Below are 14,841 nucleotides of genomic sequence, written 5' to 3' on the forward strand. Positions count from 1 at the left end.
TCTCAGAAGTCGTACAAATAAACTTGTTTGAAAGCCACATGTAAAAAGTTTTTAATGTTTTAAAGTTGACGCCAACTGCTACAGAAAAATATAAACAGTAATTAATAAAACATATTAATTTATAATCAAAAATCTAGAGTCCGTAAGGGAATAATAAATTCCTCACGATCTTTGTCATTTTCCGAACTGTTGGAAACTTAGCAAATTAAGAATTCTCGTCATATTTAAGTATAGTCTTATCAGTGAAGTAATGCTTACTCAATCGAGGTAATTAAATATCTTTTAAATGGAATACATTACCATTTGCATTGTAATTTGTGATACGTTAATTATTATAATTACAAATCGTGCCACAATTAATTCTAAAGATAAACACGTTATTGACGGACGCAGTAACTTGTACATCTAAGTATTATAATACGATGGTTTATTATAATATTTCCTCTGCGCCATCTGTTTAGGTATTATCTGATCAAATCAAAAATATTTTATTTCATAGTAAATTACATTACACTTGAAATATGGCAATTTTTCATATAACTCATTCGGAAGGCTGATTTCCTTAGAGAAGAATGAGCAAGAAACTCTACGGTAACTCTTTTCGAAACAGATTAGGTAGTAGAAGTTCTTATTTTATTACATATAGCTATATAGCTATATGTACTCAATAACACTTGTGTTTTTACTTATTAAATTACATTTTTTTTCTTACTCGTGTAAGGCGTTTAGTATTTGACATTTGAGTGTTTTTGTTACATCACTTTGCATATATTGTATTTAAAATGATTTGTAAAATACTTAAATTAAAAATAAGAACTTCTACTACCTAATCTGTTTTGAAAAGAGTTACCGTAGATTATTTTAATTATTATTAGATTATATAATAATCATATAAAAAATATAGTTACTTTAAAATAAGACTATTCTTAGTTCTTAGGCAGCGACGTTCCCTTCCCTAAAAAAGAGGCCTATGTCTCCCTCGACAATATTTTAGGGAAGGGAACGTCGCTGCCATTAGCAGTGGCATTAAGGGAGCATGACGATGCCTCACACGAGAACTCTAGTAAATAACAAAAAAGAATGTTCATCTAAAAATTATGCAATACTCACTAAATGCCTTTACACATAATTATTATTAATATTATTTTTATTATTTAAAAGCTCAAACCCTTTTGGCTTTCTTATCGTTTGGATTATTTAATATGATGATTCATCGCTTCCACTTATTTTTTTTAAATGGAATAGTTACAGGTCCTACATCTCCATCAACATATTTTATATTCAATTATTGCTGGCAGCTTTTTCGGTCAACAGATCAGCCTAGCTATCCAACGCGGAAATGCTGCCAGTATTCTTGGTACCCTTCCCCGTAATGATAGTTTTAATTTAAAGTTATAGTATTGTAAATATAATTAAGGATAATATTTGTTTTGTTTCAATCAATATAATAAGTAATTACATTACATGTTTGTATTTTGAGCTTATATGGAGCTCCAGCAAAGAATCAAGGAATTGAAAAAAATATATTTTCAATTCTTTCTTAAATGAAGGAGCTAAAAATCATTGCGCCAACAAAAAAAAATGTATTATTAAACACTTAATTCATTAATTTGTAACTTCCGATACATTTAGTGCAAAGTTTCATGACACTGTTGTAATACCGTGTGTCAGACTTAATCGTAGATAATACAACTTTTCAAATGAATTAGATAAAAATAATGATCATTTCAATCGTTCACCTTTCGTTCACGAATATTGTGTATAGTTCCGTACTTCGTCGATGTGTCCGAAAACTAAATAGAGTAGGTTTACCGAAACTTCGTTTAAATTTAATTCGTTTACGAAGTTTCGTTTCGGAGAAAGAGAGTAGACCCCCAGATTCTTTCTACGTTCTAAATGTTCATCACGTAAAGCAGCCTCTATTAAAAGTATTCTTGAATCCATTACAAGCTAATTTGCAACAAAATTCTCACAAACGAAAATTTAAAAGTAACATCTTTGGTTTCGTCAATGTGAGGTTAAAATTTCGAACAAACAGCTGTCAAAAAATTCAAATTTTCGTTCGCAACGTAAGTGGATTAGAGTAGGTGTTAGAAATTCGTAATGTCAAGCAATGACGTTCGGGACGCAACTTCGGATCGAATGGAACTGTAATAGAAAAAACAGCAAAAAAAACCCGAAACTTCGTTTTTCGTTGAATAAGAGTAGACCTATTGACGCGAGTTGTACATTTTATACTCATCTCATAAAAAATGATCAACGCCGCTAGAGAAGTTTTCACTTCAAAAAGACAAGCGGACAGTTAAATTTATATTCAAAGTTTGAGCTCAGCAGAAAGCTTTCAGTTGGTTCACCCGCAACCCGCACCCGCAATAATAACGCACCCCAACCAAGAAAAGTTTGTCCTATAGAGCGGACGGTCACCTGGTGTTAAGTGATCACCGCCGCCCACATTCTCTTGCAACACCAGAGGAATCACAGGAGCGTTGCCGGCCTTGAAGGAAGGTGTAAGCGCTTTTTTTGAAGGTACCGTCCTGTGTCCCGAAACACTGCACAAGGAAGTTCATTATCCACAGCTTTGTAGTACGTGGAAGAAACTAAATTAAGCTCGATCCATTTGACTGTGCAACGTAGAGCAGCTCGAATTGTCGGGGACCCAGTGCTCTGTGAACGGTTGGATCACTTGGCGTTGCGTAGAGATGTCGCTTCATTGTGTGTCTTCTACCGCATTTATCACGGGAAGTGTTCAAAAGAGGTGTTTAAACTGATTCCTGCCGCCGAATTCCACCTTCGCACGACATGGCACAAGTTAGGATATCATTCCCAGAGGCTATATCTGCGTAAACACAAGGCCGGCTGCGCCGTCTCAAGGTAGTGGTGAACGGCGTTTAAATTGGAGTGTAGACCCCTGATATTGCAAAAGTCCACGTAGAGCGTGGAGCGGGGTGCCGTGGTGTTACTGCCTCGTTTGTCCTCGGAAATGCGTGGTTCTGTGCCTTCCCCAGAATACGATGGGCAACCCGAGCGAGAGTGCTCGGGGAGGGATTCTCAGACTCTGTGAGAGCCAGTATCCTCCTGTGGTAAAATCTCTTTCAGTTCCAGTTCCAGTATTTTGGGGCAGTAAAAAGTAAAGTAATTTCTTAGATAATTTACACGTCTAGATAGAGTCACTTTAGTGTGCGAGACAAGCAAGGTCTTACACTCGCGATTTGTATGACACTGTGTATGTGTACGTGAATTGCTCAAAATAGAGGTTAGTAAACTCAATTTTTTACGTATAAAATATGATCTAAGGGTAATGTATATTATACCACAAAGTATGGATTAGATACTTTCGTATGTACTATTCTCTTCTTTATCGCAACAATATTATTACACATTTTTCTTTGAATTTCGTAACACATATATTTTGTACCGAACTTAAGGTTATTCGTTTTCCTGAAGAAATGTGTTGACTAAAGATCTCCACTTACATAAATATTGTAAATTTTTACCACAAGATTATAAGCACCTTTTTAAAATTAACATAATAAATGTATCAAAAACGTCAATGCAAATGATGAGCAATTTAAAAAGATATATAGGAATTCGATTTAAATAAGCACTTCATAATACAATGATAAGTCTTGGTATAAAAATGATGCTTATTCTCTCATTAGTTTATAACGTCTCCACCAGAAAATGGCAAACAAGGTATGATATAAATTATTATTCTATAGGCGCTAGTTTAGTGATTGTCAAATATATACTTATAATATTATTTTTAACCGACTTCAAAAAAGGAGGATAATCTCAATACGTCGGTATGTTTTTCTTTATGCTTGTTACTTCAAAACTGTGGACTTTGTAAATCGATTTTGATAATTCTTTTTTAATTGAAAGCTGGTACTTCCCGTGTGGTCCCAATAACAATGAACGTTACTTGAATTAGATTAATTAATTAGATTGTACAAAAATACACAATTATTTTCATACTTTTTAGTGCATATTATATCTATTTAAACTGAAAAATGAAAAATCTTTTGTTTTGCAATAGTGTTTTTGAAGTCGGTTGTTTTTATTGTTAATTTTTTTAATAAAATACTACGTTGCTATTGATGTAGTACCACACAAATATTTAAGTTCAAATTAAAAGAACCTTAATTATATATTGAGAAACCCCTTAGTTTGATTTAGAGTTCAAACCATTTGTTTGGAGGTTCGTATGAAGTTCAAAATATACGAAACTCATCAGCAACTGTCTCAAATCAAAAATAATTTACAATAGTCTAGCACGTTTGCTGCGACAAGTAAAATCATAATCCTTCACCTGGTGCAGTAGTGGATCAAAATGCGCCCCCAATGATTCTCGACCCACCAGCACTATGAAAAACAAAAACTAACTAAATTTGAAAAAACTCAGGTAAAGCGGCAGACCGATATGGACCCAAACCGCACTAGAACATATTTTTAGTAATTGGTCCATCACTACTACAGACAAAAATATGTGGATATCGAAAATAAAATGGAATTAACGTAAAATAATTGAAAAATGTTTTTGATTGCAAATCTTGCTACTTTTTTAACTAACTTTAATAAAGGAGGTTTTTAATTCGACTTTTTTTTTGTTTTTGTTAACTATAGAAATTATACAAATACAAACTATAGTTTCAGTACAGATTTTTTTGAAGACGATTATTTTTTTGTTAGTTTTTTTTCTTAGTGGAAAATATTTCTTCACTGTTGTCTCTATCACTCTATCTATCTATTCTATTTTCCAAAATGTGTATTTTTCTTTTACTGCTTGCCAGCGTTGATAAATCGGACCAACGCTACGTTAAATCAGCTAGATAGCAAACACCACATAACACTTTTACTCTCACAACACTACTTTTACTCTTCACTCCATCCTCCTCTGTGCCTATCGGTGGCAGGTCCCAACCATGGTTTGACCGCTCCTGCAAAATGGCCTCTCGCCGAAAGCAGGAGTGCTATCAGGCTTGGGTCAATGCGGTGGTATCTAAGGATTTGAATTCCAGCGAACTTAAAAAACACTTCAATCATGCCTCCAGATCCTTCAAAAGAGTTATTGCTGACGCGAAGTCGAAGCACATTGGCAGAATTGGCGAGAGACTTGCACGCCTTCCCTCGGATACTCGTGCGTTTTGGTCGCTCGCCAAGGCTGTCCAAGGAAACTTCTGCCAGCCAGCCATTCCGCCACTGCACAGGGATGATGACTCGCTGGCCCATGACGCGAAAGAGAAAGCTGATCTCCTGGGCTCCCTCTTCGCGTCCAACTCGACTCTGGATGACCAAGGTGCACCACCACCGCATATTCCGCGGTGCGATTCATATATGCCGGAGGTAAAAATCCGGCATGGTGCCGTGCTTAAGGCGCTTCTCACCTTGGACATTCACAAATCGAGCGGGCCCGATGGCATTCCCCCGATAGTGCTGCGGACATGTGCGCCGGAACTGGCGCCGGTCCTTACCCGTCTTTTCCTACTCTCCTACTCATCAGGCGTAGTCCCGAAATTATGGAAGGCGGCTTTACCCCATATGCACCCGATCCCTAAGAAAGGTGTACGCTCAGATCCTTCAAACTACCGCCCCATTGCCATTACCTCCATTTTCTCCAAAGTAATGGAGTCGATCATCAACCGCCAGCTCTTGGGATACCTAGAGGGGCACCAGCTGATCAGCGACTGCCAGTACGGTTTCCGTCAGGGTCGCTCAGCTAGTGATCTTCTTCCGTACCTCACCCATAAATGGGCGCAACCGGTTGAGTCGAAGGGAGAGGCGTTGGCGGTGAGTTTGGACATAGCGAAGGCCTTTATCGGGTGTGGCATAAAGCGCTTATAGCGAAACTGCCATCCTATGGGCTACCCGAGAAGTTGCGCAAATGGGTCACTAGCTTTTTGGCTGATCGGAGCATCAAGGTTGTTATCAAAGGTGCATGCTCCAACTTAAAAACCATAAACTCTGGTGTCCCGCAAGGCTGTGTGCTATCCCCTACGCTGTTTCTTCTGCATATCAATGATATGCTGCAAATCAGCAATATTCATTGCTATGCGGACGACAGCACGGGGAATGCGTCCTACACCGGCCGTGCCAACATGTCGCGGGATAGCGTCGACGAGAACCGGATCAAACTTGTGTCTGAAATCGAGACTATGCTTTGCAAAGTCTCGGAATGGGGCCGACAAAATTTAGTCCAATTCAACCCCAAGAAGACACAAGTTTGTGCGTTCACCACTTAAAAGTCTCCCTTTGTCGTATCCCCTCGATTCGGGATCACTCCTCTAACTGCCACAGCCTGTATTGGCATACTTGGCGTCAATATATCGAGCGACGTTCAGTTCCGTGGTCACTTGGAAGAGAAGGCCAAACCGGCCTCTAAAAAGCTTGGTGTACTCAGTAAGGCGAGACAGTACTTCACTAAAAGCCACCACCTGCAACTTTATAAGGCGCAAATTCGGCCTCACATGGAGTATTGTTCTCACCTCTGGGTAGGTGCTCCCAGAGTACCAGCTTCTTCCATTTGACCGCATACAACGAAGAACGGCTCGGATCATCGACGATCAAGTCATCTCCGATCGGCTTGATTCTCTAGCATTGTGTAGAGATGCGGGTTCTCTCTGCATCTTTTACCGCATTTATCACGGGGAGTGCTCAGAGAAGCTATTCGGGTTGTTTCAGCGGCCGAATTCCACCATCGGCCATTACGTGCAAAGAACCATCCGCATCACGTAGACGTCTGGCATTCCACAACCGCGCGTTTTCTTCGAAATTTCTTGCCTCGCACAGCCACTTTGTGGAATCAACTACCGGCAGCGGTCTTCCCGAACAGATACGACGGTCCCTAAACCTTCAAGAAAAAAGCATACTCCCACCTTAAAGGCCGGCAACGCATTTCTTGACACACCTGTTGTTGCGGATGTCCATGGGCGGTTGCCTCACCTCTCCCCATCCCGTGAGCCTCTTGCCCGTTTGCCCCCTCTCATATAAAAAAAAACTGGCAGGGCGCGCTCTGTGCGGTATCCTGGCGCGGCTGCCTTTTGGAACGGCGGACTGAAATAGGCCCACTGCCGCACTCATCGGACGTCTTTCACCGTCAGTGCGTGGTAGGTTGATGAGGGCTTTTCATGATGTTTTGATGGGGAACACTTACAATATTGACCACAAGCTGAAATATATATTTGTCTCTGTCGAACTTTTACAAACACCTGAGATAATCGTTCCCTACAAGTGAGCCAGACGTATTTTTGTTCGTCCGCACCAGTAGAAGTCGCACGGAGGTCGATATGGGTCTGTTCTACAGTGTATGTGCTACTAAATATAGAAAATAATAGTGCCCTCGTTATTAACTGAGACGTCGAGCCATAAATCTTTGTGTTATGGTTAGAATCAGTCTATCTCGCTCGGTTTCATTGAGCTTATGAAGTGTCATTATATTATGTGCGTAGCAACAGGCAGTCCATGTCGAACATTTTTCTTCATAATATCAGTCATCCCTATCACCTCTTCTTCAGAGTTGCAGGTAAGAGGAAAGTAATTGCTTATTTCTAGTTTTCTTTACACTTATTGTCCGACGATTCAGTTGATCACGCAAGCACTGTAGTTTGTAAGATACTCGTACTTCATCCTTCATCTTAAACCTATTTTTTTTATCATAATGAAATATATAAGTGGAGGGAACATCGAGACCACCATAAGATACTATATTGTAGGTAATGTTTAGTAATAGAGCTATGTATATCAAGATATCTTGGCGGCGTGGGCGGTCGTTCCAAACACAAGGCATGGTGTCGTAAAATAAACACTTTAACTTTTTTTTCAGACTGCTACTACCTTCTCCTTGTGTGTCTGTCTTTAATTATGGCAACCACAGCTTTTAAATTTGTGCAAAAACCGCCGCAAGATCGAGGTTTCCGTGGACGTAGTATTTCAAGTAACTAATTTGTAGCCGAGGACTCCACTGTCAACAATATAATATGGACAAGGATTTATTACAATATAGTAAACACAGCTGCTAGGTTGCCATGGAGCGACAAACAGAATATCAGTGTTATGTCTTTAATAATTTTGTCAAAATAAATTAAAAATATAATTGAGTTTTTTTTTACAACTTAATAATTAAAATTGAATAAAATGATTACGACGATTTAAGTAGTTACAATTATTGTTATTTTTGGAATTTCTCGCCTCTCGCCTCCTCATGTCGCAAGTGTTACAGAAGAACATCTCATCTATAACTATGAATGTAGTTACAGCTTTTTCAAAAATACGCTATTCGGGACGGAGACAAATGCAACAAATAAAAAATCATGAAAATTGGTCCAGCCATTCTGCAGTTATGTGTTCTAACAACTATATGATATGATCTGTAAATTAGAAACTGGTTCAACTTATGATTTTTTGTTTGTTTGCAATATTTGGTATAAAGTAGGTAAGTACTTGGGCAAAAATTTATTTTCCACATTTTTTTAATTAAATCTAAAACATCGCTGTATGGCTAGCAATTTAACGGTTGCTATTCAATCTTAAAACTAAGTACGAATCTATATACTATTAATAAGAATAACTGTATATGCTTTTATCTACACCCATGCTTTAAATCCTCTATTAAAGATTCTGAAACAGTTAGCTTATTGCCAACATTAAAACACCCCAACACGTCATGTCTTAATAACCGTTACATCATCCAAATGAGTGTTGTAATGTTGTACTGAATTTCATAACAACACTCCCTTGTGTTTTTTTTTCGATCCCTTTATGCGCTAATAGTTTCAACAGACAACCACATTCTTATAGTTCGATGCGTGATATCAGTATGAATTTCGACAAGACATAACTACAAATATGTTTATATCAATTGCGAACTTAATACAATTACGCTAATCTCATATTCTTAAACTGATTTTGACAACCGCAGATTTTTTTCTTAAATTGCGAAAAATAACATATAAAAACTTGAAGTAATAGAAACTCTGTAACCATAGATTTGACATCTGTCAAAATAACCGGTGTTGTACAAAAATGAATAAACATATCGATAAGTTAGTGAAAACTAGATATGATGTAATCAGTGTTGGTAAAGTATATTACCGATAAAGTACGTAGTAAGCTAAAATTATAATAGTCCAATATTTTTTCTTAGGTATAGTTTTATTTAAAAGGATGGACAATATTTAGATCAATTCAAATAGAATCATGACAGCGTACACGAATAGTCTTGGAAAGCTACAATATCAATATTATATTTTATCAGGGCAAGCAAGCAATACACGCATAGAACATAGTTTTTTTTATAAGTAGTCATCGTTTTTCTGTATATACCAAGCCAGTAAGACGTGAGTTTTCATAAACCGTACTGCTTCCATACATAATTATTGTACGGAAAGAAAATTTCCAAAACAAGCAGTAACGAGTGATAAATAAAAAGAGAAGCTATAAGTACTGATGAAGTAAATCTGGTTAGTCTTGTAATATATTACATTTTATATTATGATGTACATATGCTACAATGAGGGCAAACATTCCCAGAATTCATGATTTGCTATCTATTTCTTAGAATTCTATGACATATTTCCTCTAATTAATCTTATCGTTGGAAACTCAATATATGCGAAATATTAAAATTTAACTAAAATAAATGGTTTGTCTATATTTATAAATTAACGCTTATTTAATATAACTGGAATTATAAACATATTTGTTAAATAATAATTAGCTGTTCCCAAGAGACAATTAAAACTATTAATTTGAATTCATCGTAGTCTTCCTTGTACACAAATACCACAACCATATTATAACATTTTGCTTACTTACACCCATATCGCATGATGCATGGAAAAGAGCAATACTTGAATACAATTTATAATGATAAATTTATTTCGATAAATTATATCGATATGTATATGCACTTGTTGAATAACAACATATTTTTATTGTTTACATTAATTATTCTAACATAAGTTACATCGATTAAGCGTAAAGGTAAATGAACGATATGTCGTAAAATTATGGTTCATTCTTAATTGTATATTTTGCACAACACATAAAAACATTAATTGTATTTATACAATTATTGTATTTATACAATTAATGTTTTTATGTGTTGTGATTTAAAAATCGGAAAATTATGATTAGCGATAATAGGAAATCTCTTCGTTGGACATATTTTTATTACGGCTATGAATTCTACAGTCCAAAATGGCACAATAAGGCATATTTGTATTTTTTTAAAAGATAATTATGCTTCACTTGACATGTCAAACGACTGGTCTCACTTGAGCCTCGAGTAGGTACATTTGTACACAAAAGTGACGACAGGGTAACGCGCTCATGCCACTTCCACAAGTTTTTTCTGTTCCGTTGTAAGAGCGCTTGGGCGTATCCCGGGTTTCAGTCCTGTATCATCCATAAATTTTGGTACCATTTAAATTTGTATATTCATTTCCAGAATTTGTTTAAAAATGACAAATTGTTTATCACGCGTCATTCATGGTATTTGTTTAATTCTCTAGTTAAATAATAAAATAATATATTATAAATAATTTAAACATAATATAGTACATTACTATACACGTGCGCAAAGTAGATCGATCCCGCACGAGCGAAGCGAGCGCAGGATGACCTACGGGCGCACGAGTATCGTATACTATTTTTCCTATTAAGATGCACAAAGTTCGACCACTATGATTATTTTCAAACATTCCCGCACGCTCAGCTACATTCCCGCACACTCTTGTCAACGTGTGGGAAAGTGGTACTTTGCGAACGCAAATGCATGCGCAAAATCGAACTCTGCGCATAATAATAGGAAAATATTTTTTTGATTAAGTGAAAGTGATCTTTCGTGATCACATAAATTTTAATTAAAAAAAATCTTTGGATAGTTTATACGTTTTTTTTTATTTCAAATAAAATAGATTTAACGATCTGTGAATTGAGACATCAATTTGCATTTTGCGTTGTTCTTCTAGTGTCTTATTATTATTGTCTTATTGGGTTTCATTGGTATTAAGAAGAATGCTTAACATTTTGTGGATGGCGCTGAATCATAGCTGAGTCCAACGGCCGTAACCCCAGAACAGAGCACTAAGCATCATACTATTCTGAGTGACGGCAAACTGATCGATTTTTACTGTCAAACAACATTATATAGGCCTCGTCTTATTCTTGTATGATGGCTTGTATTCAATGATAGTGCTGAGAATATTCGCCGTCCCTAGGTCTTTTTATATAGAGTATTTTAAGGCAAATAAAACAGAATTTAGGAAAATAAATCTTTATTGTTGTAAAAATTAGCTTGATAAATGGTTCCGTTTAAGCTATTATCAATTTATTTTACGCTGTTTCCCAAAGCGGATAGTTTACTCTGAAAAATTTCAGATAATCCCGCAAATAATTCACTGGGGTTCATCTGTTGGTCCTAAAACAAGGTATTGAGCTCTTTTCTTATTTCAGAATTGGACAAGCCCTCGATTTCACTGCGGTCGAATCTGCTTTGTCCGTTCTTGTTGGCACATCGGCCTAACGCCACGACTGCAATAACCGCAAGACTTATAATGAGTACCTATTCATAAAAATATATTCATTAGTTATAACTCCTTGCCAAAACTGTTTTGGTGCTTAGGTGCTCTATGAAATGATGATCATCAAATTTCAATGTTAGATAATTAATGCATCTAGATAAAGTCTCTTGCTGTTAGAAATCCGATAAAAACAGGCCAGTTTTAATACTTTAGCGTGCGTGACAAGCTACGTCTTACACTTGCGATATTAACTCTAAACTCAATTTTTTTCGAAGTTTTCACAGATGTCATAGTCTACCTAGACGTATAAATGATCTTTTTTTTTTATGGAATAGGAGGACAAACGAGCGTACAGGTCACATGTTGTTAAGTGATCACCGCCGCCCACAATCTCTTGCAACACCAGTGGAATCACAGGAGCGTTGCCGGCCTTTAAATAAGGTGTACGCGCTTTTTTTGAAGGTACCCATGTCGTATCGTCCCGGAAACACCGCACAAGGAAGTTCATTCCACAGCTTAGTAGTACGTGGAAGAAAGCTCCTTGTAAACCGCACTGTGGAGGACAGCCACACATCCAGATGGTGGGGATGATATCTTAACTTGTGGCGTGTCGTGCGAAGGTGGAATTCGGCGGCAGGAATCAGGTTGAACAACTCTTCGGAACACTCCCCGTGATCAATGCGGTAGAAGACTCACAATGAAGCGACGTCTCTACGCAACGCCAAGTGATCCAGCCGTTCACAGAGCACTGGGTCCCCGACAATTCGAGCTGCTCTGCGTTGCACGCGGTCAAATGGATCGAGCTGATCCTGGGGTGCGCCAGACCAGAGATGACAGCAATACTCCATGTGTGGCCGGTCCTGCGCTTTGTAGAGCGCTAGTATGTGGGCCAGCTTGAAGTATTGCCGTGCTCTATTAATGACGCCCAGTTTCTTTGAAGCCAATTTGGCTTTGCCCTCTAGATGACCACGAAATTGGCAATCGCTCGAGATTTCGAGACCCAGTATTCCGATACTAGGCGAGGCTTTAAGGGAAGTGTTGTCGAAGAGCGGTGATACGACAAATGGGGTTTTTTTAATGGTAAACGCGCAAACTTGAGTCTTCTGGGGTTTAAATTAGACAAGGTTCAATTTACCCCATTCCGCGACCTTCTCAAAAGGGGACTCGATAGAAGACACAAATTTCTCCCGGCACTGGTCGACGATTTCCTGAGAGAGACCTGCATGGCCCATGTATATGGCATCACCAGTGCTGTCGTCTGCATAGCAATGAATGTTGGAGGTGTCCAACATATCATTGATATGCAGAAGAAACAGCGTGAGAGGCAGCACACAGCCTTGGGGCACTCCAGCATTCACGGGCTTCGGATTCGAGCAATATCCGTCGACAACGACCTGTATGCTGCGCCCAGTGAGGAAGCTCGAGGTTTGGAAGTTTTGAGAGGAGCGCCTTGTGCCATACACGATCAAAGGCTTTCTTTATAGTCTCCGGGCAAAAGGATAGGTCAGAATTTAAATAATGCAGTTTAATAGGATATTCTAGATCTACTTCCAAAAAAAAAAATCAAATTCAAAATCATCTGGAAAGGAAAGGAGACTTAGAGACTGAGCGTTTGGCGATTAAATAAAACAACTGCTTGACTGTGAGGAATATGTGGAAGATATGATTTATTTGAAAGTTACATGATATATATACAAAATCCTTAAAACTAGTTACCCAATTACAATTGATACTTAAAAAATATTTACAAGTTCAGAAAATACACACCAATACTAAAGCTTACATTTTAACCAATTGTAAAACGTTTCATTCAATAAGAATTGAGAATAATATTATGTGTTCTATCTCGCTCTAAAACTAATGCTATCGCAGTAAGCCGGCCAGCGAACCCGGTTTGTGTAAACTCGCGTCGATCCTCGATCATACGATGTCAATGAGCATTCAGCACCTACTCTGTCGCTCATTGATTAAAATTGCATGGATAGCGATCGACCCCCGAGTCCCGACGCGTCAGTCGAGAACGCTCGGCCTTGCTGTGCGGTTATGTAACGCGGAGCATATGACTGATCACGTGAGTATATCTGCGGTCGTCGAGAGAACGTACGATGCTTGTACTACAATGAGATGACTATTGGTGATCTGTATGGTTCTATGAGTTGATGAACAGCATTATGAAATGGTTCTTATCAGAGCTAATATTACGTTATATAAAATAAAATGATCTTTTCAGAACGAATCTTTCGGCATACGCTTATTACAGTTATTATGCACGATTACTATTTCTACGATCTATAATGCTACGAAGGTATTACGTTTCAAGTTAGATATTAGACATTTGTATTAATTGATATTATTGGTTGTAGGTACAGCTACAGAGATATTGCCTATCCATAAAGGTTATTAGCACCAAAATAAGTTATAAATGACTTTGGTTTTTCTTTGTCCTGTTCTCGCTGTCCTAGTGTTTAATATTAATTGATAAATTTCAGTTGAAATTTTATTTGAAATTAACACTTGCGGAATTGCCTAATACAAAAAATCTTTAAGGTACAAATTTAACTTTATGTATGGAAAACCAATTTCAAAAAATGATTTAAAATTTGATAAATTTAATAAGATGTTACAAATACCGTTTGTTATATAGGTACGCTTTTGAAGTTTTATTCCATCCAATTCGGACATGATTTAACCATCCATCAAAACCGTGCTTACAAATATTTTTTTTAATTTGCATAAAAATACTTGTATTGTAATACGTATAACTTTGACTCCAATGATAGTGAAAAGATTCCGTCCATATAATATAACTCTCCTGCTCATCTGTATGTTAGTGAACTCCTCCTAACGGCTGGACAGATTTTGCAAATTTAAGACGTGTGTACAGGACAACGTCTGTTGGGTTCACTAGTCTTTATATATAAATGAATTGCTGTTCGTTAGTCTCGCTAAAACTCCAGAACGGCTGGACCGATTTGGCTAATTTTGGTCTTGAATTATTTGTGGAAGTCCAGAGAAGGTTTAAAAGGTGAATAAATAGGAAAATGCTGCTAAATTAAATAAAAACAACAAATTTGTTTTTCCTCCGATGTGTCCATACATAATTTCTATGAGAGAATTTATTCACGCACGGTTTGACAGTTCTGCTGTGAAACAATTTCATTACGACAGCAGGGTGCATATTTTACGAAGTAATTTTTGATGTTATGATATATTATTGACAAATTCATATAAAAACATTATTTTATTTATTATAAACAGAACATCGTCTGTTGGGTCAGCTAGTCATATATACTTTCTCTGCGCGGCATTAATGTGTATTACC

At 37.3% G+C, this 14,841-nt stretch overlaps 2 long non-coding RNA genes across 2 annotated transcripts in view; one reads left to right on the forward strand and one right to left on the reverse strand.

Moving 5' to 3' along the window:
• LOC126976907 (uncharacterized) overlaps positions 1-14,841 on the reverse strand; it is a 44,379-nt gene that overhangs the window by 2,723 nt on the left and 26,815 nt on the right. The window lies entirely within an intron of this gene.
• LOC126976917 (uncharacterized) overlaps positions 3,647-14,841 on the forward strand; it is a 48,665-nt gene continuing 37,470 nt past the window's right edge. The window contains exon 1 of the long non-coding RNA XR_007732020.1: positions 3,647-3,693. This is a non-coding gene — a long non-coding RNA (uncharacterized LOC126976917). The remainder of the gene's footprint in view (positions 3,694-14,841) is intronic.

This window comes from Leptidea sinapis, chromosome 42 (assembly GCF_905404315.1).
Source record: "Leptidea sinapis chromosome 42, ilLepSina1.1, whole genome shotgun sequence".
NCBI lineage: Eukaryota > Metazoa > Arthropoda > Insecta > Lepidoptera > Pieridae > Leptidea > Leptidea sinapis.